General features: G+C 51.1%; 2 protein-coding genes across 4 annotated transcripts in view; both read right to left on the minus strand.

Annotated features, from left to right (window-relative positions):
• Positions 1-16,041, minus strand: part of LOC125954431 (BMP-binding endothelial regulator protein) — a 63,741-nt gene extending 47,700 nt beyond the window's left edge. The window contains exons 1-2 of one of the 3 annotated variants that reach the window (XM_049684778.1): positions 8,619-8,831; positions 6,790-7,056 (exon numbers count right to left, since the gene is read on the minus strand). The gene's annotated coding sequence lies outside the window, so the exon portion shown is untranslated. Of the gene's footprint in view, positions 1-6,789; positions 7,108-8,618; positions 8,832-15,828 lie in introns of those variants that run through there. The other 2 variants (XM_049684781.1, XM_049684780.1) reach the window with 2 other exon arrangements.
• LOC125954422 (uncharacterized) overlaps positions 1-23,927 on the minus strand; it is a 169,173-nt gene that overhangs the window by 118,426 nt on the left and 26,820 nt on the right. The gene's annotated exons all lie outside the window — the stretch shown is intronic.

The following is a 23,927-nucleotide window of genomic DNA, read 5'->3' on the forward strand; positions in this document are numbered from 1 at the left end:
TAAATTGCTCCCCAGGCTCCATTATAAAAATTAACGATAATTGCCCGTCAGTGAGGAAGCATTTATGATCCATATATTGATGTACTACTGATGCGCGTTTGTGTGCGCAACGGTTTTAACTATGATCTTATCAGCGAAACGATCCATGCTCCTGGCAGGAGCCTGGTAAATCGATGCGCGGAGTGATAAATGGTATTCTAAATGGCATTAATGCGAGGTGCTACACACACACAGGGTTCGCTCGTTGATCTCTCATCCAATAAAACAAATTCTTGACAGCAAAATACTCCGTCCTGTTGTGTGGTCGCGGTTTTTTTTTTGGGGGGCAGATAAGAGGGCTTCACTTTGTTCCGTTCGAACCGCACACAGGCAGCCCGTACTGGTTAGCGAAAGCAATTAATTGCATCAGTAACGGCAATAAGTTGTGGCGCGCGATAAGCGATCGTCCAAAACAGCAACAGCAGCAACAGGATCCCATCATAAACATGAGGTTATGAGTCGGTCTAATGATTCGACTACTGGTTGGTTGGAACTTCTTCTAAAAACATTCGCTTCCGTGTTGGCGATTGATGATTGTGTCTTGACAATCTGCTCCCAGGTCCCACGCTCCACGCATTGACCATTCCGATCACGTACTAATCGTACAAGGGTTACGGCGGTGGTGGTTAGCAACAGTTCCACCATCGACCAGCATCGACCAGCAGCAGCAGCAGGTGACAAAAATCACAATCCACACAAACATAACAATGAGACCATAAAAATGCAAACCAATTGCCGCCAACCGCCGGATCGCGATTGCCGAATTGCCGAGCTTGTGACGCAACCACGCGGTGACGCGGCCACTGTCCTGTCCTGTCACAGGCGCTCTCTCTCTGGCAACTCGATCGAGCTCGTTCTTGATCGCTCGTCGTGACCAGTGCCTATCACTCCGAGCACCAGGCGGCAAGCGGCATTACGGCTTTCTTCTTCTCGATCCCGATTCTCCTCGACTCGATTCCCGATCGTTCCATTCATTCGTTCGTTGTTTGTTGTTTAATTTTGCGATTTAATTTGTTTACCAATAGAATGATATTTTTTTGAGACTTGTTTTCTTTTTGTTTCTCTTCTTCTTCTTCTTCTTTTCCTTTAACCTCATCCTCCTCCAGTACTTCCCACGATTGATTCCCCCCGGTAAGCCATGTTTGCTCCGTGCACCGTGAGTCCTATCTGCGCGAGTTCCGCTCCCGCAATCACAATCTGGCAAATCGTTTGCGATGACGATGAGTTGTCGCCACGCCGCGGTATGCTGCACGGGCATACGGGCAGTTGCTAGGTGCCGATGATCGCGAGCTACGGGCCAAAGGAATGCCATTACGGGCGGACGGGGCAGATCCCATAAACCATTCTCGGCGAGTGCGAGCGGCGCGCGCGCTCGCGCGCGTGTGCACTGATCGTATTCGCGGATGTCCAACACTGATGGACACAGGCAAGGGAGCGGGGCGGGTTGTATTGCGTAACCCGTGCCGCGACACTGCGTCAGCTGGAGCGCTGGCGGCACATGGTCGAGCTGTTGACGAGAAGCAAAATTTGAAACAATCATCATCGAAGGTCCCGCCGACGGAATCTCCCGGAAATGCGGACCAAATTTGCTGGCCCCAATTCGGGGGTTTCACCTTGCAGCGTGCCGGTGCAAATGGGGACACCATGTGCCACGATTCTAACCACGTCAGCTGGTTAGGTTGAAACCGGAGCCGGAAGGTCAACCGGCAACCGGATTCGGTCGCAGGCATCAAAACGCAGGTTCGAGCGCGTGTTGCTGATGAGGCATTACGGGGGCCATTCTATCCCTTCTTCATTGATTGAAGGGTTACGCAAAGAGGTAACCGGAGCCCTGGCCTGGGCCCTCGGTAATGTTTCGAGACCAGCGAGCGCCACCTCAAGTCGGGAAGTGGCGAAGAAATGTAACCTTAACCTCACTTTTCCGACAAACGACACCTCGACATAGTGCGTCGAGTGCAGAATTGATCAGAGGCGGCCGCGGACTTCCGGAAGAATAGACTGCCCTGCTGTGAGTGAGGCAGCAAATTCGGGTGCTACTGATGGACAAGGAAAGATGTTGCGAGTTGATGGTGGGTCGGTCGGTTTCGATTCATCCCATTCCGGCCATTAAGCTCTTTTGCCATAAAGCATCCTACGCAGATTCATGCGGAATCATGTGGATCCTTTGACGTAAATAGCCTTAATCGGGCTATGGCTTACTCTTCCTGTAGTAATGCCCCTGGGGGCCCCCAGGGCCCCCACGCCATTATCAGTTCGCCAGCCTACGCCAAATAAGCGAGTGGATTATTTGTGCCGCATCATCAGTCAGTGACTGATAGAGGGATGGAATATTCAAATTTCTTCGCTCCCGGGCCAGTATTTTCGGGGTTCTTGCGTCGATTTGAATCATGACTCACACAAACTTCCCAAAAACCAACGCCAATGCCGTGCACTAGCAAGACCGTGCACCGGATCGTAGACGCTCTCTAGGAGTTATTTGTTGGAGAAGAGGGAACACATGGTCAAGGTCCTGTAGACCCCACTGCAGGACTAAACAGCAGGAGAGCAAAATCACTACAAATTGCAGCCTTTCTTTCGCAGTTGTCCTTCTAAGCGAAAGGTCAGTGCCAGACGACGGCCACATTGGCGTACGCGTGACATCATTCCGCTAGTTTCCGTCAGTTCCGTCGTCGTCGTCGTCGTCGAGGGGATTTGGATTAGATTTCCTGTACCGCCCCGGCATTCCTCAAGGTCTCACGTTGCCTGCATTCTGCATCCCTGTGCAAATCCGGCCGTCTGCGAGCGAGCGAGACGATTGTCAAAACAAAAGCTCAAAGTCCCCCCCCTAGGGAGGAGGGGGCGGAAAGGAACAAGACCTCGGCGTCGCCGCCGTCGGTGCCTTTCATCCCCCGAGGGCATCACCCATCCGTCTATCCATCGTCACCCAACTAATCGCGGCTAAAATGGCGAAACTTAACGCGAGGCGCGACCGCGTAACTGGAAACTGGAAAGCGACTCCCTCCCCCCGGGAGAACGTACAGCGTTTGTCTCGTGGCGACAAACGGCGCCAAACGGCGCCACACGGTCACGATAGCGCTAATCGTCCAGACTGGACCGCGGCAACCTGGCAACGATTGGCGCGTTTTGCGCTAATTTTGTTTTCATTTCAAATATTTATCCTCCGCTAAAACTCCCATTTGGATTGCAATTGGAGTGCCCACTGGTGGTGGTGGTGGTGGTGGTGGTGGATGCTGGTCCGTGACCGCGAGACTGAGACTGATTGAGGCCATTGAGAAGGATGGGCGACCAACAAAAATCTGTCGCGACAAGCGCCGTTAAAATCGATCCGGAGGCCGCAGAACGATTAAATAAACATCAAACGGAGCTATGGAACCGCGGCCGGTTCCCCGGTCCGTCTGCACCGGAAGGAATGGTCCCCCCCGTGAGGGGAGAAGGGAATGGAGAGGGCTCAAAAAAATCATTTCACAGTCCCCCGGGGGAGAGGAGACCGTGATGAAAATCAAAAAAGAATCAAAACGATGGCGACACATGAATAAATAAACAAACAATCGCGGTCCACGCGGCACATCCCGCCGTAGACAGAGCATCGCACCAGCACGACAGTGCCAACCCAACCCGGGGCCGGCCAGCCAGCCAACCCCGGTGGTGGTGGCGAGACGATCCGGTTAATGGTTATGGTGAATCAATTCGATTGAACCATCCACATACTAGCGTATGAGCAGCGAGCCGTGATTTTCAGCCCGTGATGGCGCTAGATCGCGCTAATTAACGATGAAATAGTTTCAATTAATGGACTCTCTCTCTCTGGTGGGGGGTCTGGTATCCCCGGTAGAACTGCGTCCTTCGGGGTCAACTCGGATAGTATGTGGCGGATGTGGTGCGTGTGGTCCTCGTAAATCATCGTCACCAAGTAGGAGAGAACAAGGCGAGCAATCGGCGGTGAATTATGGCGAGGCAAGAGAAGAAAGGACACGCATAAATTAAACTTCAAACGAAATCAGCAACGCTTGTTTCAGCAAATTCATTTCACGGATAGTTACCGCTAGGAACTGTCAAAAGGGTCACCACACATATTCTTTCCAGAACAATTGCTGCTAAGCAACGTTAAGGCGTACTATGTACAAGGTAATCGTAAATCGTAAATAATTGTAATGTTTATTTCAAACATTGTGATCCAACTTATATTGCCAGTGTGTGTTTATTTTTATGTAGTTGACAGTAGACAAGTAGTATAGGATTGTTTTATCAGCGAAAATGCAAATTAAAATGCATCAAATGACGGTTAACGCTTTGGAAATCATCGCTAATAAAAGTGCCTATCGTAGGCCGTCACTTGAACATAGAAAGATAGATTACGAAATAGAAAAAGGAAGACACAAAAGCCACATGAAATTAAAAGAAAAGGCAAAAAGAACAGGAAATGGTTAAGGGAATATTGGAGCAGAATTAAACGATAAAAAATTTAAATGCAAAAATCGAAAGGAACACTAGAAAAAGGATAAATAAATGAAAAATGGGCGCTGGATTCGAATGATCCACAATCGTTAGTATAGCGCCACCCCGCCCCAGTCCATATTTGGGATGCGAATTAAACGGTGAACAAACACCGAACGTGTAACATCACAAACGCCGAAATGGCCACATTCCCAGGTCCCGGACAATCCAGGAGTCCGGCTGAACAGGCTCTTGCTTCCCCCCCGTCCCGTTCCATTCCCCTGGGGGAGGAGTCACTCTACTAATTTGATTAGAGCTTCTTTGTACGCGCTCGGCGTAGCTGCGCTGCGTGTGTGTGTGTCGTGCCCATCACCGAAATTGACCGGTTTTTGCCGTGACACTGCTGCCAGTGGTGGTGGTGCACGATACCACTTAGCGTTCTACTTAGCAACTCGTGGCACGTTTCCACATTCACGCCTTTGACACAAACCACCGGCCCAATTCGGCGAAGGCCCGGGGCCCGGTTAAGTCTCGGTCTAACAATTTCGGTAGCGTTGTGGCCGGTATCGCTTGGTATCGCCGTCGGGGTATTGAATTTATTCGCTTAATCCTTTATCCACTATGTTTTGGGGTAAATCGCGCGCGATCGTCAGTCAATTGCATTTCTTTTTTTTTTTTTGGTAGGCATTAAAATTATTAATTTGATTTTGTTCGAACTGCTCCGAGAGAGTATTAAAAACATGGAGTGGTCCGTAACTTAAAAGTATCCGTTGCTGGTACATTCATCAGCTACCTAGCTCATCATTATCATCATCGTCAGCTGTTTCGCGACCGCGAGCGGCGGCGATCCTGATTGTTCCATTTCCCGTAACGGCTCACGGTGTTCGTCGAAACACGAGTTACGCATACCACAGGGTGATAACATTAAATCAGAATTTTGGAAACCGTGTCATCGAGTGGTAACGGTGGTGATGGGTGATGGTGGTATGGCGTGGGTTTTATGTGAGGTTTGATAATGAAACGCAGGCGAATGGGCGGCCGGAGCCGACCGCAATCCCGAATTAAAACCGTAAAGCGAAGAAGCACCAGCAATCACCAGCATTCCCTGAGCCCGTCGGCTCGGAGCGATAATGATGAAGTCTCAGCCCGGGGCCCGCTCGATCACCGCCGGCACTTGGCCACCTCGGTTCGGCGTCCAGCATAAACAATTTGTTCGACATGGACTCAATTGGTTGTTTGGGAAATTCAATTTTTATACATTCGAACCGCGAGCAGCAGCAACAGCAGCAGCAGATAGCCAGCAGGACAATCGAGCAGGGTGGACAGCATCCACAGCGTCCGCTGATTGTCCACGGGCCAACCCAGGGAGACTCAGGGAGTAGCGACCGCATAAATCATCCCTTTCGCCAGGCCATGTTATCATGCTTTTTGCGTGACCTCCTACTCCAAAAAACGACTCCCAAAACCGAAAACCCGCTTTTGCAGCCGAGGCAGCTCGCCGCGGTTGCTATCGCTATCGCGTTTACCGACGGAGCGTCTGGGGGTCTGGGTGCGGAATCCACGCGTGTGACACGCATGCAGCGAATCCGGAAGGTCTCTTAAGGCACACCAACGGACACTACTATGCTCTTGTCGTGTTCGTAGTCGTCGTCGTGTCAGTGATGCTGATCTGCTAGCTAGTGGTGTAAGTGCAGGCTCACTTGTTCACTTGTTCACGAGGTCTTCTAGAGACCTCTAGCCACGGGCTCAAAGGGCTCCTTGCACTTACACATAAGTACACCGCGTAAAAGGGGGTGGAGCACACTGGTTAGCTCGCCAGTGGTGGGCGGGATCCATCGATGGTCCTTTTGCTACCGACGGACCCCCGGCGCGGCGAAGGGTTGCGTTTCCATTGGCTTCGTTCACCTGTCCGACGATCAATGCCGACGATCGTTCCGTGCTGAGTGTCTCGTAGGTAAACGGTTAAAACAAACTTGGCTCACACTTGACCAAAAGGGCTGTGGCAGGTTGCACGCTTCCTAGCAACCGATCCGAAGCCGATCGTGACCGTGGACAGGTACACTACAGGGGCGCACTGACGTCCCGTGAGGCCCGGCTTCGGTTTTGGTACAGGTACTGGCGGTGGAAAGGGTATGTCCCGAAGGCAAAGGAACTACCTGACGACTGGGTGGTATTTGCTGCGTGCTACTCTACCTAGCGTCACCAATTAACGTGTGACACCTTCAAATCAATGAAGCCACCAACGAGGAATTCCCTGTCGCACCTGATGACAGGGCCATCGGCATTCGGAGGATTCGGGTATTCGAAAGAACTTACCGATGGTCCCGTAGAACTGTAGCTGCAGCTACGCACGCGAATGCACGCGAACGGTTAGCTTTAGCACTTCGCGTAGTGCCCTTGGCCACTGAAGATAAAAAACAGGATCAACTACACTATCAACAGTGTGCACCTATTTGGATAGCTTAGTACACTAACACGCACCACTAACAGACACAGAACTCTCGCGTAGGCCCTCGTTGGCACACACACACACACACACAGATACACACAATTACTAAAGAAATTCACGAAACACGGAGGGATCTGTGGACGAAACATCAAACATAGGATTGAGCACAGGTTTTTTTTGCTTTGGCTGAAGATCGGAATCTTGGAGTTATCCAGTACAGGAACCCACAAACCGGGTGAGGATCGCCCCGGAATCGGAAAACCGGAATTTACCGCGACCTAACCAACGATCCGCCACCCGGTCCAACGGTGGGAAAGGGTTTTGGTGCCGAGAATCAATCAAAAGTTACGGCCACTAAGGTCCCGGTAGTGAGTAAGCCCGTAGTGGTCTCCTCTCAAAGCGTGTGTTCAAGTTGTCAATAAACGTCACTCTTCATTATAGCGATCCAAGGAGCCTTGGTCTAGGCAGCCTACTTTCCAGCCAGGCAGCCAGGGCTGTTGTCGTTGTTGTTGTTGTTGTTGCTGTTGGTTGATGTTCGTTCGCTCACACCACCCAACCGTTCTCCTCCTCCTCCTCCTCCAGTTGGTTTGTCGCGCGAATGCGAGAAGCGAATTAAGATCGAGACTTCAATTCGTTTGACACCCGGCCGGTCCCCCTTCCCGGTGTGTCTGTGGAGTGTCCGGTGCCAGGTCTGTCCTGAGTCACACTACGTCACAAATTACGCGCGATTGTGCAAAGTGGTCAAAGTGGCTGCTGCTGCTGCTGCTGCTGCTGCTACTTTGAGAAGACTGGACGGAGACGGTGGTGAGACGAGGACGGCGGCGGCATGACCGCACATCACATCGCCCCTCCTGCTACTACTGCTGCGGCCTCTCCGGTCTCCGGTATGACGTGAGCAGGCACGCACGCACGCACGCAATGATGGATGGTGAAATCTGCCAACAGACACTACTACTTCTCACTCGCCCTGGAGAGCCCCCGGGGGTTGGTCTAGTGGCGGAAGGCCGCTCCTATACCGGCACAACCGGCTCACACGACCGGCATACGCACTATCATCGACTCTCACGCACGCACGGAATGGCCTTTCCCTTGATGTCACACCTCTGGACGCACTCACCACTGGATCCAACCAACCATCCGCTCTGGAGGCCACTCTTGACTCTTGACGAGACGCCCTCCGAAACAAGCCGCCTGGACCCGGGGGCCGTGTCTTGAGTGTGCTTGTGTCCCTGTCCCTGTCCACCGTCTTCACCCCCTTTTCTTCTCGCAAAATTGATCAAGAAACACAAGCGCGATGATCGATTGGTTTCGGTGGCCAAGGATCACCGCCAATCGCTCCGTTTCGCTTCCTCTGCTCTCTTTCTCTCTGCTTCTGTCTCTATCTCTCTGTCTATCACACTTCCCGTTCCCGGTTGTTCAGTCTTCACTTTAGCTGGTTGTCCTCAAACGTGTCTCTCCGCGTCGAACGGAATATTAAATTAATTATTCAATTAATCAGGTTACGCGAAGCAACCGAATCACACCTGATCGAAACCAAACACACACACATACACACACAGACACACACGCCAGCAGAGACACCTGACTCGTGAACCCCGGAATGCCGTCGGTAGTTTTGGATGCTGGGCCGGTTCTGATAGTAGATCCGAACGAGACCGACCGGCAAAGGATTCGACGATTGTAACGAAGGAATTACCTAGCTTGTGGGGCACTCCCTTCGTCGCTGGCACGCTGATCAGACGCTGAACCTTGCCTTGATCCTTGCAAGTACAATAACAACAACAACAACAACAGAACCGGACGTTTTTTTTGGTCGCAGGCCCGGGATACACGTGCGCACCACCGATTCCGACGACCACTCGATTCGCGCGGTTTCGAAGTCGTGACTTCGCTCGGTCCCGTGTGCTCGGTTCGGTGTTCCGAGTAAAACTGTGCCGGTCGGACGACAGTCGCGTCCCAAGAAAACCGATCCCTGGGCGTTCGTTTATTACGACGACCGAGCGGATCGGATCGGATCGGCCACCCGGTTGGAAAAGGGGTGGCAGTAGCAGCAGCAGCATCAGCAGCAGGTACAGTGATCCACGAAACAACTGGAATTTTCTTGTATGGCATGGAAATGATTATGTTACTGTAAGTGATTATAATGTGTAATTTTTTTTTTTGGTTTGTTAGAATGAGGCGTATGCTTAGGTTTTGGTATTTCTTTTCTAGTTTTCAATCAACAGCAATCATGAAATGTGATTTATAAAATTAATTGAATTTGGGAAAATTTTAGAGTGTGACAATTTTTAAGTAATTTACTCCTTTATTTTACGATATAGCAACAAAGCAGAGCGAAATCATATTCCTCAGTGGATTTCTATTTATGCCGCTCACTGTACGTGCGGTTCGCTCGTCACCAAGACCGAAGATTCGTGAATGAGCGAACCGAAGACGTGCAAGCATCGGCACACGATGATTACGGCGAGGTCTCTATTGGTTCGTTGCTTGGATCGTGGCAAATCACGAGATAATTCCATCGTTTAATGGCTTAATCAGTAGTAAACTAAGCGCTAGATGTTACAGTTAACAAGGACAACTGGAGATGAAGATGCAGGCTACGATTGTGATAGATCGTGACAGAGTGAAAGGTGAGAATGCATTGACGACGGTAGCGATATCCTTGGGAGTACAGTTTGTTATGAATTGTGTCTTAAAGAATGAAGTTTTGGCTTTGCCATGCTTCTATTAAATATATTTTTTTACCTTTCTTTATTGGATTAAAAGGAACTATTGCTGTTTTGGGCTAGAAAAAATGATTATTTTTTGGGATTTTTATAACAATTAATCTTTGTAAAAGTCACATTCAAATACAACTTTTAATCTTTTTTTTTATATGCTAAGAGTTACTTGTTTCGTCTGTTCTGGCCATTTCATAAAAAAATTAAAAATGTTTTAAACATGTGCTTCAGTTTCAGTTTTTAATATGATGATAAATCATTTATCTTAAGGTCAAAATAGCATATTGCTAGTGCATTTAATGTATTACAAGGTCACAGAACAAACATATCATACGTTTCATGAACAAACATTGTATACATTTGAATTGTAATGTCCACTGGAGAAAAAGGAATTAAACGACTAATCTTTGAAACGCTTACATTGTATTCAAGGAGCGGTATTCATTCTGGCAAACACATTTGTAAACGCATCACCCTATTCCAACGAATTGCCTAATGATTCACGCCGCACCGCCGTTCATCAATCGATCATGGAGATGCACCGCTCATCCTCACAACCGCACCCACAATCGCACTTCGAATATCTCCGAGGAACAATTTACATAAATATATTAGCCATTTCGATTACAGCGAAAATGGTTCAACTGAAGCACGCCGGTTTGGGGCCACAGGATCAGTACCGATTGCGAACCAGCTCATCGTCTCCCCCGAATAACATCTGGCAAAAATGGAACCGACTGCCAATCATCTGCTCCAGCAATCAAGCCTGCTGCGGCTGCTGCTGGTGCCAAGCAGAGGCGCCACCGTGTGTGTGTGTGTGTGTGATACCGGCAGCGCCAGTAATGGCCAGTAGAACCGTGACACAGTCACCCGCCAGTTCGCGGAAACGATCCACCAAACCGCGCACCGAACCTGGGACGCACGAGGAGTCATCATCGCGTCGCGTTGCCACATGGACAGCATGTTATGGAGGCATCCGAATGGAGCAAACCGAAAGGTGGAGCCGGCCAGCCTGAACCTTGCGGCGCTTGAGAGCTCCACGTGCAGGCGGCACACAAACCGGGATGAATCACCAAAGCGACCCGTGTGGACGGTCCGGGGCCCAACGCGCGCTAAACGTGTCGCGACAGGAAAGCAAACAAATCATCCACATCATCATCATCATCATCATCGTCACCGGCGTCACCGGTACCGTGGCCACCACCATGAGGCAGCTGCTATCAATCCCCTTCCCTTTGACCCCTTCACCACCGACCGAGTAAGCTACCGGAAAGCTACCATGGTGCCCGTCGTCAGCTGTTTTGCGTCCAAAATCGACGAGTCAGCCGATGGTTATCATCCCCCTACCAGAGCCCCTCCGGCTCATTCATTCGCGAACTGATGTAATGCTCGTTGTTCCTCCATTACGTCCGGCTCGTGCCGAAGATAGCGCTTCGGACCTCTACGGCTACGGCTCGAGCGATAATCTTCTATCTAGCGACGATAGGAAAGGAATTCGGCGCCGAGCAGCTGGTTGGCCAATTTGTCTATCTGCCTAGAGCGCTGGCTGCTTACTGGCGGAAGATTTGCGCCGGTAATTTGCGGTGACAATTGCAAATCGACGGTACTTTTCATCGAGCCATTGGGAAGATATGCCAAGAAAACTGCTGCCTGGATTTGAGCAAATGAAGGTCATTATTCAATCATCGGATGAGGAGTAGCAGCAGCAGGGGTAGAGCAGAGACTTAAAATGCCTGGTCACGATAGCAACTTTACGCTAAGAACTGTCAAAATGAGGTTGAAACTAAATTGCTGTCATATTAAGATACATGATTAAGATGAAAAAAAAAACAAAATTTTCTTTACGATCAAAGTTGCTCTTATCAAGCCCGCAAAACAAAGTTGCTATGGTGACAGTGTATCTGGAAAGAAAAAGGTTTCACAATTCGCCACATGACAGCCAATGAAATTTTCTTAACTGGTAAATTTGCTATCACGGTCATGCACCGTACCGGGGGTTTTGCGGTGCCGTCATCCGGTGTTCCCGGTGACACGTTTTTAGTGTTTTGAACTGTTTGAACCGCTCCTTACGTAATCCTCGATTGCTGCCGTAAAAATCCGCCGCACCGCATCAGGCGCAATCGGTCATTAAAAATATTATTATCCTTCGATGATAGTGGCATCATCCCGGAGGTGGTGGTGGCAGCCGCGCAGTAGTAGTTAGCTGCTGCTGCTGCTGCTGCGTCGTAGATCCCCTTTTATAGCCATCGAAGAGCATCGCCAAACAAAACGCTCGCCTGACTGGCCTGGCCTGATGTTGTATGGTAATGGTCGAGTGCTCGACCGCTCAAGGACGGCCATAAAGCTTGGTTAGCTGGCTGGCATGGCTGGCTGGCGTCCACCAACCAACCATCATCAACCGCAGGAGCCGGCCGCTCAGGTGGCAAAGATCAACCATAACATAGTTTATGACGTTCCGGCGTCCAGCGTCCGGCGTTGCGCCCGATTATCGCGCATTATCGCGCACACAGCCTCCGGTACAGGCCATCATCGCGAGGGCTCGCGAGGGTTGACAATAAAACCCGCAAGCAACCGCCAAGGAAAATGACAAACAATCCGATTGGCAGGCAACGACGACGGGGCGCTTTGATGCGTTCCATCCTCTGCGCAACTGCATCATCAGCATCATCATCGGACTGCACTCGCTGCACGGCGTTGCAGGTTCGTTGGCTGATTAAAAGCGATGAACGTAACACTTGCGCCGGGCCCAGACTGTTTGTCTTGCGCTGGGAACGCTGGGAGGCAATCGGCGATGGCGCGAAATCGCCCACATGCGACCATAACGGCACTGTTCCCCCAGAGAGCGATAAGTAAATAAATATCATTATTGGTGGACCCCGAGCATCGTTTCCGTGGCGCGGATCGATCCAGAGGCCGGAATCTGGGCCACTGCAACACTACGGGGAAAGTAATTTAGGAGCACGCGTGGTGGCGATCCCAACGGTGGCTCTCACCGTGACCACCACTCCGATCGATTACGATTTGTTGATTTGTCCGCACGCTCGGTGGTTAGACCGTTGTACGAGGGTAAATAAAGGCCCTCCACCGATGTTCCGACCCAAATAGTGTATTATTTATTTAGCAGAAGCCATCATTTTTGCCATTTCTCGCCTTCCGTCCAGGCCGTCGCCTTCGCCGGGTGGACCATTCCGGCCACCTGAGCATACGCGACAACGACGCGAGACGTGAGGCGCGGGCGCAACAAACAAACTAATCATAATTCATCGGCTTTATCTTGCACATCTGAAGCAGGTTGCAATAATTTCTGCATTAAATGCTCATAAATAATGGCGTGTGTGTGCGTGTGCGTGTGTGTATGTCTGTGTGTCCACACACACACACACCGCTTGTTTCGCGCCTCGTCCTAATGTCTTCATTCGGTGGAGCATAAATTGGATTTTTCGAACAAAAAAAAAAAAAAAGAAAAAAGAATCATTAAGTGACCAAGCTACCGGTTCACGACCACGGGGACATGTTGTGGTTGGTGGTTGTATGTCACCTGCTACCGAGGGGACATATATATTTATTCTCAGCCCACTCTCTCTCTCTCTCTTTCTCTCTCTCTCTCTCTCTCTCTTTCCTTCTCGTCGCACAGTTCCGGCGTGTTACATTGGAAACGAGGTGCCCCTTTGTGTTGCGATCGCTGCACCAGCAAACAACCACGGGTCCTGTCCACGGGTTGTTCATAATTTAATATTAAAACCGATTCGTCGATTGTCCTGCTATTCAGCACCATTAGTTGGTCGGCACATTGTATGCTGGTTGCAAGCTAGCTACATGCTGATGCTGGTTAGCGGAAAGTCTATCCAACAAAGCGAGGAAGTGAGTCAAGGAGTTGGACGCATAATGCATAAAAAAAAATCTCACAACAATTTACAACCTTGATGGCGTTGATTTGGCGAATAATTATAGTTTATGTCAAGAGTGTCACACAAGGGGAAGGGACCATGCCACGCGGTGCCACGCGGTGCCACGCCGTGCGAACACCCCACTGTTGTCGAAGAAATTAAAGTTAAAGCGAATGAAACTCTTAACCCCTTCAAGCGCACTGTTTGGGGTGAGGTATGGTCTCTCTAACGCGGGTCTCTCCGTACACGACGATCGCGTAGGACGTCGTGGGTCTCGCAGCGCGGGTCACGCAGGGCGAAGAGCGGTGTAAAGTACAGCCGCGGTTGCGGTCATCGTGGCGAAAGATTTGCAATTTCCAACGCACACAAACCACCCGTCGTGGGGTACAACAATGGGCAGGCCATGGCTCGCAAGTCAGAAAGGAAGAGTAGGAAGGGGGGCAGTAGGGGTTACTAATTTATTTATCTCGCTTCCCTTTACACCCAAACACCCCATAATTGCACCACAACACGCCACCTTCGAGTTAGTGTCCATGCGAAGAACATTTATCTAGCTAACGGTCCATGATGGAAGGTCCTTTTGAGATTCAAATTACAGTGAAAGGGAGAGAGAGAGAGAAATAGAGAGAGAAAGAGAGAGCGCCTATCATTCACTTTGGTTAAATTTGCAGCAGAAATCGATGCCTACTTTGCACTCCGCGAACTCCGCGAACGTCAAGTGCCTGATGGTCACCGTTTTTGCCCATCCAGCACTTGAAATGCAAAGGACAACACTCCTACAAGCGTGCGGCCAGGAGAAGCAAACACAATCATTTCTTGTTGTTGCATGAAATATTGATGAAACCATTTAAAACACGAGCGGGGCGGAGGGAGAAGAATCCGGGAGTCGGTCTCATCAGACGTACGCCGCTTGTCATTTCACTCACGTGCGTCCGTGCCCGCCAGCCAGCACTCAGGAAGCGCTCCATTTCACTGATTTGCCGTGGATTGGGCTCGCGTGGATGAAATATTAAACATTGTCCCTTCTTACGGGAGACAACTTTCGGCAAATGGACGCGTCGCGCGAGGTTTTTGGGAGAAGTGATTTATGGAACCATATTGTGGGCTGCTCATAAATGGTGTAATGAGCCGTTTCGAGCGTCTGTGCGCTTTAATTCATTCAAACAACCACCACCTCCAGCTCCAACTCAAGAACAAGAGCTCTACGTCGCGGGCGCTCTGGTGCGTCCATCGATCATAGCACATGTCTGCCGAGTGGTGATGGTGCACGTAACGGTGGTGCGACCATTCTGTAAACAAATGTAGTACACACTCGGTGCCATAAAAGTGCATCGAAGCGCCACAGGGCTGATGGCCAGACCAGAGCGGACCGAGGCCGCGCGTGCCCCGTGCCTGCCACGCTCGGCAGGGCTTCACTCCGAAAAAGGCTAATTGTTTTAAATTCAACAAGTCACCTGAAACGCGCGCGCCGGCATGTCCGGAGAGGTGGCCACAGGGGAGGGGGTGAGGGGGTTTACATTTTCTTGCGCACCTTCCCGCATCTCTTCCTCGGCTTCCCGGTCCTTCCCGGGAGAAGACGTGCACGTGCGTGGCGCGTACCATTCCCGGCATACGATGCCAGCAGAAAAGTGGATGCTCTCTCTCTATCTCTCTCTCTTCTCGTGGATGCTGCTGACGTCGTGGATGCAGCGAGTCTTTGGCATTCCTGAAGAGCGAAAAAAGGGGGGCGAGGGAAAGGGTCCTGTTGTGATCCAGAATTGGGCAAAATATGAGGTTTTGTCGTGGTGCGTGGTTGGGCGTCTCTCTCCAGGGCTCGAAGGAGGAGGAGGAGGAACCGAACCGAAGGAAGCAACCCATTTCTGCCCATTTGTGGCCGTAGCGCCACCACGACAAATATGGTACCGGAGCCAGAGGTCTAGTCTTCGTGGCTGGCTGGCGTCATGGTGTAATTTCGAAAAATAAACCGAATGCCCCAGGTAATCTCTCTCTCTCTCTCTCTCTCCCCTTTTTCCTGCGCTGATTAGCATTAAACTATGTCGAGATCAACTTTTTTTTCGGGCCAAAGGCCGAAAGACCGTTGGGTGGGCAGGTGTCGTGTGCCTTATGCGGTGCAGCGCGAGGAAAGGGACCCATTCTGGGTACGAAGCTGTAATTCGCTTATTCATAAGCCCGCGTCTGTAGTTTATGATCGGTTCGGATCGTGTTTTTGAAATTCAAATAAAGTAGAAAATGTTTTTGGAGATCAATATGAAATTAAAATGAAGAAATAAATGTATTTCTCGGAGTCTCGGATACTCACCGTACACAGTGTGCGCGCCGCATCAGCCTCCGCATGTCCTCTGGTATTAATCTGCTCTTCGCAATCGGTGATCGGTCCACTAATCGGTGTACAACCACAGCTTGACCATATCTGTCCAGTTCTCGTTAAAAGAGCACCACCATCAATCGGAGCACACTTCGATCAGGGATCAAAAACGCGACCAACACATTAAACTGCGGCCGCTGCACGCCATCTTTCATCGATAGCCCTGTAGCACTGGGGCTGCTGCTGCTGCTACTGCGGTCACATTGGAGTCAAGGAAGGAAGGGGGGTTACTGGAAGGAATTCAAGCTACACAGGCACAGCCAGCGGCCGTCGAGGCCGGGATTCATCTCGGATGTCACATTAGCAAGCGAAGCACGCGCAATCCATCCATCCATCCATCCAGCGCAGTGCCCAAGACCAAGAGCACCAGTGTCCATCCCCCGTGCCAGATGACAGATGGTGCGTGTGTGTGTGTCTTGTTGGTTTCGTCCAGCGAAAGTCGATGACGGCCGAGCGAAGCCCAGCAAGCGCGATTCGCGTTCCCGATTGGTGGTTGCTTGGATGCTGCAGCTCCTTCTGCTGCAGCTCCTTCTGTTGTTGCTGCTGCTGCTGCTGCCACTGCGCGGAGCTCTCCGGAACCGAAACAATTTGATCAAAATGCAACAAGCCGGAGGATGAGGCTAGCTTGTCAACGGGGGGGAAAAAAAGAACCGGTGGCAAACACGGCGGTGCGCACTGGCCTAAAGAACGCAACACGGCACACTACCCGGCCACCGGAGGAGTGAGGATGATGTTCCCTTTTTTTCTGCCCTTCTTTTTTACTCCCTTTGCTTGCTTGCTCGCTCGCTCGCTCTAACCAGCGTTGGCACGAGCCACGGATACCGCTTCTCGAACCGCTTCTCTCGATTAAACTCTGCGCAACTCAACCACAAACTCACTCAAAGAGAGAGAGACGCGCGCGCGCGCGCACACACGCACACCGAGTGCGCAGCTTATACCATCTGGCTAGCTGGCCCGCTGTTACCAGACACCCGGCATGTCACCGATGACTACCGGTCTTCCGTGCTGTTGGCCTTCGAAAGGGTACACCATGCGGGTGACTTTCAGGCCGCTGCTGCTGCTGCTGTTGCCGTTGCTGCTGCTGTTGCTGTCTGTCAGTCATTCGATCATGCATTCCAATATTCGCCTGGACAGCAGCACAAGGGAAACGCTGACAGAGGAGGAGGAGCAGGAGGAGGAGAAGGAGGCGCAGATGAATCTCCGCTGCCAGTAAGGTGGACACACACACACGCTAGCCTTTGAGCCTATCTAGCGCTGATGCTGATGCTGCACGCTAGACACACTACAGTCTGCAATTGCGACATATTCTCTTCCGCCTCACTGCTCCGCTCAACTCCGCGCGAGATTCGCGATCCCAGCCAACCCCTCCTACCCCCCCCCCCCCCCCAACTCACCCCTCCGACAGTCATCGCCACCTGCAGTCGATCCGCATCCAGCGACGCGATGGATCCGCATCCATCGGTGGTGGAATGATGGCTTTCGAAACATGATTTATAGTGTTTAAGTGAGGCCTTTCGCTCGTTCGTTTCCTTTCCTTTCTGCAAACCGCAGACGGCTATCTAGGCCCCTCTTGCCATTTTCTCTGCTTGGTGGTCACACTTTTCGAGGGTCTCGCGATGCCTTTCCGGTGAATCTTCGATCACGATCGAGCGAGCGTCTTCATGGCGACGATTCTCCCATCCTAATAATGAATGTCTTTCTGTTGCTGTTTTTTTTTTTTTGTAATGATGAAGGTGCCCTTTTGAAGCTGTTGTCGATTTTAGTCGCAGAGTTGTCGATTTTCAGTGCATAAAATGTCTCCGATCAACGTGGATCGCGCTGCTAGACTAAACAAACGCAGACTCCGGCACGCAAGACACCCGGAGCCATTGGCGTTGAGTCAAGGGCGTTTTTGGCGACAAAATTGGCTTCAGGCCACCCGCTTCGATGCTTCGTCACCGGAAAAAGGGGCTGACTGATGACAACGGAAGGTATGGTTTTATGATGTAAATATATCCCGCTGGACGCATGACATCACGCGCCGCCCGAGAGAGAGAGAGAGAGAGAGAGCATAAAGAAAGGCGACGCCAGTTCCAATTTCGAGACGCAACGCAAACGAAATCAACAACCCCCTCGCGTTATGATTAATAAATTCTAAAATGAAACTAACACCCGACAAGGTCATGGGAAACTCCTAATGGCGGAATAGAGAACTCGGTATTGGGAGTATCTGCCGCGGGGGAGCAATCAAGCCATAAACGAACGGTTCGTGGCCACTGCCATATACCATACTTCTAATTGATGCGTGATGATATGGGCGGGCGAGCGCGCGCTGGGGCCGGTTCTCTAAGGTTCAGGGAACCACCAAGCACCAAGCAGTTGTTTATTTATTCTCGGACTTGTGAATCCCGAGTCCCTTTTTCGTGTCTAGGTGTAAATTGGTGCCCTCCGAGCGAGCAAGATGCCAAAGAGATGCTCTTCAGTCACAAACCTTTTAGTGCCGAACACCCAGATCCCAGATCTTAATAGACTAGAGATCTTGGAGTGCCCCTTTTGTGCTGTTTGTTTAGTCTAAGCAGATTCCAGATCATGCCATCGATGGCAGACAACGAAATCTCGTCCAAAGTCCACCACCGAAAAGTTGCTGCCGTCTTACGGAGCCCCCGGAACGCCTCCGTGTCTTGGGTTAACCTCAGCCATTAACACCCAAGTATGAAATAAACAAACGGCTGCGCCACGTCCCTCGGCTATAATATGTGGCCAACGGAACCACCAGCAAACCAAATGAAAGTAAGACAAAGGGAGCAGACTCACCGAGAATCGCGAACGTTTTGCGTGTGGTCGGTCGGTGGCCAGAAAGCGGCCAGAGTAGAGTGCCTACACTCTGACTCTGACTCTGACAACTGTTGTTGTGGGGGGTGGGATGAAATCCGAGCCACCTCCATCATCGTCACGGATCGTCGTCAGCACACGGTCGCACGTTGCTGCACGAAAAGGTCCGCTCTGCGGAGGCGGTAAGACAGCCAGATAGGCCCAGCGGCCTCACCAGAAGTCGCCACACCAGCAGCAGCAGCAGTAGCAGCAGTAGTGCCCTTTCAGACTTTTGCTGCTGCGGACCACGGTCTGCAAACGGCGGGAACAGCGGGGAGTCAAGCGCGCGTGTCGTGTCGGTTATCTGGACCGTTTTGGCTGCTACTTGCAACGTCCATCAGAACAATGGGACACTGGCACGAAATCGGTTCAATTTGACCTTCCCGGTGCAGCTTTCCATAATGATCTTCATGATTTTAGAGTAAACTTAACGAGAATAATCTAGCAATACGTTGTATAATATATCATTTTTGCAAAATTTTATACATTTTGTACCATTTCCTTCTGCGTCTATTGTGCACGGCGCTCACGACGACGACGACGACATTACTGCTCAGTCCGGTTGAATTATGACTGCGTGCCCGCAGTCAAGTGTCGGTGTCGGCTGTACTGCAGCTTGTAGGCAGGGTCGAGAGCAAACGCGACCTGCCAGACATTAAGATAGAAACCGCTCCACGCTCCCACCCCTTTGCGATCACCGGTCGGAGATGTCGCTCCAGCGAACGCTCCTTCACCCACTAACCAACACCGATACCACCACCACCACCACCAGCACTGGTGGCGGCAGTGAGAATATCAATTAAATAAAGCAAAATTATGAACACAATAAATTAGATAGTCTCACATTGATTATGCATTCAAATGTCAATTAAATGCAATTACCCGACGATCCGTATTCATGTTATCTGCCAATGCGCTGAACCCGTTTATCGTTGCCGGTTACTGCTGCCACGCCGCCACCTTCCGACTCCCTCCCGTCGGTCCCTTCTGGTGCTGGTGATGGGAAAGAGCACAAGTGCATGGGTCGACCACGGACCCCGAAGTGCAGCAGGCGAACGACGACGACGACCAGGACGGACGATGCAAAACCGTCGTGCTGGAAACCCCTGGCGCAATGCGTCCCTCCCTCTCTCGCCCAATAATGCATCGTACATTTGACGCGATATGATGCGGAAAGGGGCTCAGCGGAAGGGACGCTGTGTGGACCCCTGCCTGGCCTGGGCATACTATGGCCATGCACATAAGCACATGCACAGTCGTCTCACGATCATCGATCTATCGATCGATTGGGTTGCTCGCTGCGACGGTCCCTGCGGTGCATAATATGCGGTGCGGCCACCACGCGGTGAAATGTCAAACCGCATCGAGAAGGCTTGACGTCGTCCGTCCCGTGTTGGGTTGTCATCGAAATTACCCGCATCGCACACTCGCACACAGCCTACTTGACCTCCCTCCCCGCCCGGGGGGACGACCGATGGTGATCTGCTCGTTAAAACCAAAGGCTCAAGGAGCACGCCAAAGGTTTTCTAGGTTATGGTGTTTGTTTTGATGATGGAACTTCGCGGCGTGCCGGTATCGGCGTGTGGTGGCGTGGCGACCGTTAATTGCAGATTGGCCATCTTTAGTCCGGGTTTTCGGGCTCCCCGTGTGATGGAATGAGCCCTTGGATAGCCCCTTGATTGGACCTTCACACAAAATACCGGGGAGGGTATAGACCGCGTGTATCGAACACCTGCGTTTCAAGGGTATACCTGCCAGGCCCAGGCCCAGGCCCAGGTCTAGTTGTTTATGGCGATTAGACGCCGCCGTGTGCGCCAGCCACATTGCGCCACACGCTTATTTGCTTATTATGCTAGGGACGATGGGTACGGGATACGAAAACAAACACTAGCAGCAGCAGCAGCAACAGCAACCGTCCACTAGGATGAGAGTGCGCAACAGCGCATTTTTTGGCCCCGATCCTCGAACCCACGGTACGATAAACGCGTCGTGCGGCTCCGAATCACCGAATCGTACCACGTTTCGGGTCGTCCGGGAGGAGGCAGACCGAAAGGATTTTTATGATAAACGCGCGCCGCTCGTTCCGAGCAGCAATGGAGTAGCGATGGTGCTTTACACTCCATTAATTATCGACGCCAACGGGAAGAGGCCGGGGAGGCCAAGGAAGTGAGAGTGCCCACGTGAAGCCAACCACCGAACCACCGAAACGCGCGCTCGTCGGTCAGACATAAAGGGTTTTTGCCGCCAACGCCACTGCCGTCGCCACCGTCGCCGCCTCCTGCTGATTCGCGCGATGAAATGCTAAAAAAAAAGGCCAATTTATGTTGACCACGTGAGTGTCATATCAATGCGCCCTCCTGGCGTACTCCTGGCGTACTACGGGTACAGGGCCATTTCAAGTGGATTGCTTTCCGCGTCTTTCTGCCGGCGAGCAGCGGTGCCAGGTGGAATTATTTATTTCATGTGTTGTAAATTTGATTGATTTGAATATAAAGATGTATACTAATCGGGCGTATCGGGAACCCTGAGAGGCGCACAAAACATGCTGGCCCGGTCCGGCGCGGCCCGGAATCCCCCCCTCGGGGACAGGCTTGTGGAATAATAATTTCGAGTTTCGTCTCCGTCGTCGTCGCCGTCGCCGATGTCGGTATATCGTGGGAAGTATGGTCCCGCGTGAGGCCATTCCGTATTCAGCTCGTTTGATCGATTATTAATAACATTTTAATCCGCTCGATGTCCTATCGGCGGTACGATGGCCGGTGTGTGTGTGTGTGTGTGTCTCTCTCGTTTGTCGGAGCGGATCGGATCGAGAACAGGAAATTACAGGCCGACAGTAGTACCGCCCCAGTGCTGTGTGTCCAGATAGACTAGATTGTTGATTAGCGCACCGCACGGCACGTAAGCTAACAAGTGTTGATTTGATGACAGACACGATATTGTTTGCGTGCCGCGAACGAACGGACGGACGGACGGACGGAATCCTTCCAGCAACGTACAGCTCAGTGGATTACGAGGCTGCCAAGTTACTGCCGATGGCCGTTTAGCAGTGGACCACAATCTTCGACAACAATTTGTACGGCTCGAAACTCATGGAAATGTCCTCCATTATTTAATTACGACTCGGGAGTTTTATCGTCCCCGTCCCCTCCGTACGTACGTGTGCCGCACGTACGTACGCGTTATGTATGTGCCCTGTACATGGTGGCCTCGGGCGGTGGCAAGTGTTTGCATCGGAATCATCGGAACTTGACAGTGCTGCGTTCGTTCTTAAGATACACACACACAATTAACACACAAATGTCGATATATCGAAAATGCTATAAATATTTAATGCACTTACACCCAAGGTTGGCATATGTATGACCAATTAGTTTTACGAGCAAAATGTTCCCGCATTCCCTGAGCGAAAGCTCAACCGGCCTGTTGCCTCAACCGGGGCGGAATGGAAAATGCGATCGTTTTTGTTGTTGCCAAACAACACCCCACAGCTATACAGCTATGGCCGGTGTAATGTAGTGCACGCGCTGGACGTGGCCGGGGCTGGAAAATGGCGCTTGTTTTGAATGAAAAGAAGGTTGTTGGAAAAAAGGGCGATTTAAAAACATTAATAGCGCAACATCATTTGGCGGTTGATTTACGATGGACAGTGCTGACCAGGCCGGACCACTGGCACTGGTGAAGGTTGATTAGGGGTTGCGCGCACGGGGCGTACGGACGCATATTACACGCGCACCGCGCGCCAATGCACCGAGTACGTACAGCCTCCAGCGAAGCGAGTGTTTTGAGTTACGATCTGGATCTGGAAATAAAAGTTCTACAAATCGATCGTCCGCACCACCATCTTCGAACGATTTGCTTGAATTCCCGGACCCGTTGGCAGCCTAGGAGGGATCGCGAAACAATTGCACACAGGGAACGGCTGTCCCCGGGACAGCGTGTCTCTCGCAGTGCTTCACTTTTGATTGAATTGGAGCGGCTTCTTCTGCTTCTGCTCTGTTACCGACGCCGGTAACGCTTGTAACGGAAACGTGGCGTGGCGATTGCAATCAGTAATCAGTGCGCGAAATTCGTGATAGCTTCTCGATTCCATCGAAAACAGTTTGATCATGCCGAAGAAAAGGATGATGGCATCGCGTTGGTATGCTAGATTGTGTTCTAGACATACTATAGAGGAGAAAGAGCAATAGGAACAGCCCGAGGGCTTCAGGCTTGAGAATCTACTATTATGAATAAAAAAAACAGAAGTCATAGTCATACAAAGATGCCTCTATACTATCGAGCGATAAGGCGTATTTATCCAACTGTTGCCTGATAAGACTAACAATACAAAAGTTACGAACATCAATGCAGGTACGAGCTGTTTATGGCCGTTTTATTACAACTACTTTAGATCACTCAACATAAAGCAAGCCGAGGCGCTTAGGATTGATGATGATAATGATTGTTCAATGATAAGAATTGAATTCCTCGAAGGGAAATGAGCACGCGGAGCACGCAGGATTAACAAAACACAAACGTCAACTGCGGTGTCTGTGACGTCATACACTACCTGATTCTCCGGTCTTGTGTGTCCGTCCCAGCCAAGCTGACGACATCGGAACGGAATGTCTGAACAAGGGTCCAGGTGGTGACCAGGTAGTGGAACGACGGTGAAACCGAGCGGTAGCCCTGCTGCGGTATCGAGATATCGATCCCCAAACCGACTTTGAACCGACCGACCGCCACCTTCACCGATAAGACAATCGCGGTCAGCGCAGCGGACTGCGCGGAAGCCAGGGGGGGCCGGCCGGCATGTTTCACAACCCTTTGCAATTGTTAGACCCCTCTCCCTCCCCCTCGCCCTTGCACCGCCACGATGAGTGGTGTTTTGTCAAACATTAACAATGTTTTCTACGTGCAATAACCTATCAGCGGTCGCGCCTGGTATCTCGCGTCGCTAATAAATTAAACTTTTCCACGGAACAAGCAACAGGAAGGAACGGGTGTCCCCTCCGCAGCACCAGCACCGTTTCGACTACTTTCACAATGACAAATGACCAAAAGGGGCGGGCGATAAGGTTTGATGATGGGTGAGGGCGATCTGCTGCCGTAAATTACGCGAGAGCTGGGGCTTTCCCCTATTACACCGGTGTTTGTTCCGGTGGTTTCTGCGGTGGCACGGTGGTACATTCCATCCACGGAGA

Source organism: Anopheles darlingi, chromosome 3 (assembly GCF_943734745.1).
Source record: "Anopheles darlingi chromosome 3, idAnoDarlMG_H_01, whole genome shotgun sequence".
NCBI lineage: Eukaryota > Metazoa > Arthropoda > Insecta > Diptera > Culicidae > Anopheles > Anopheles darlingi.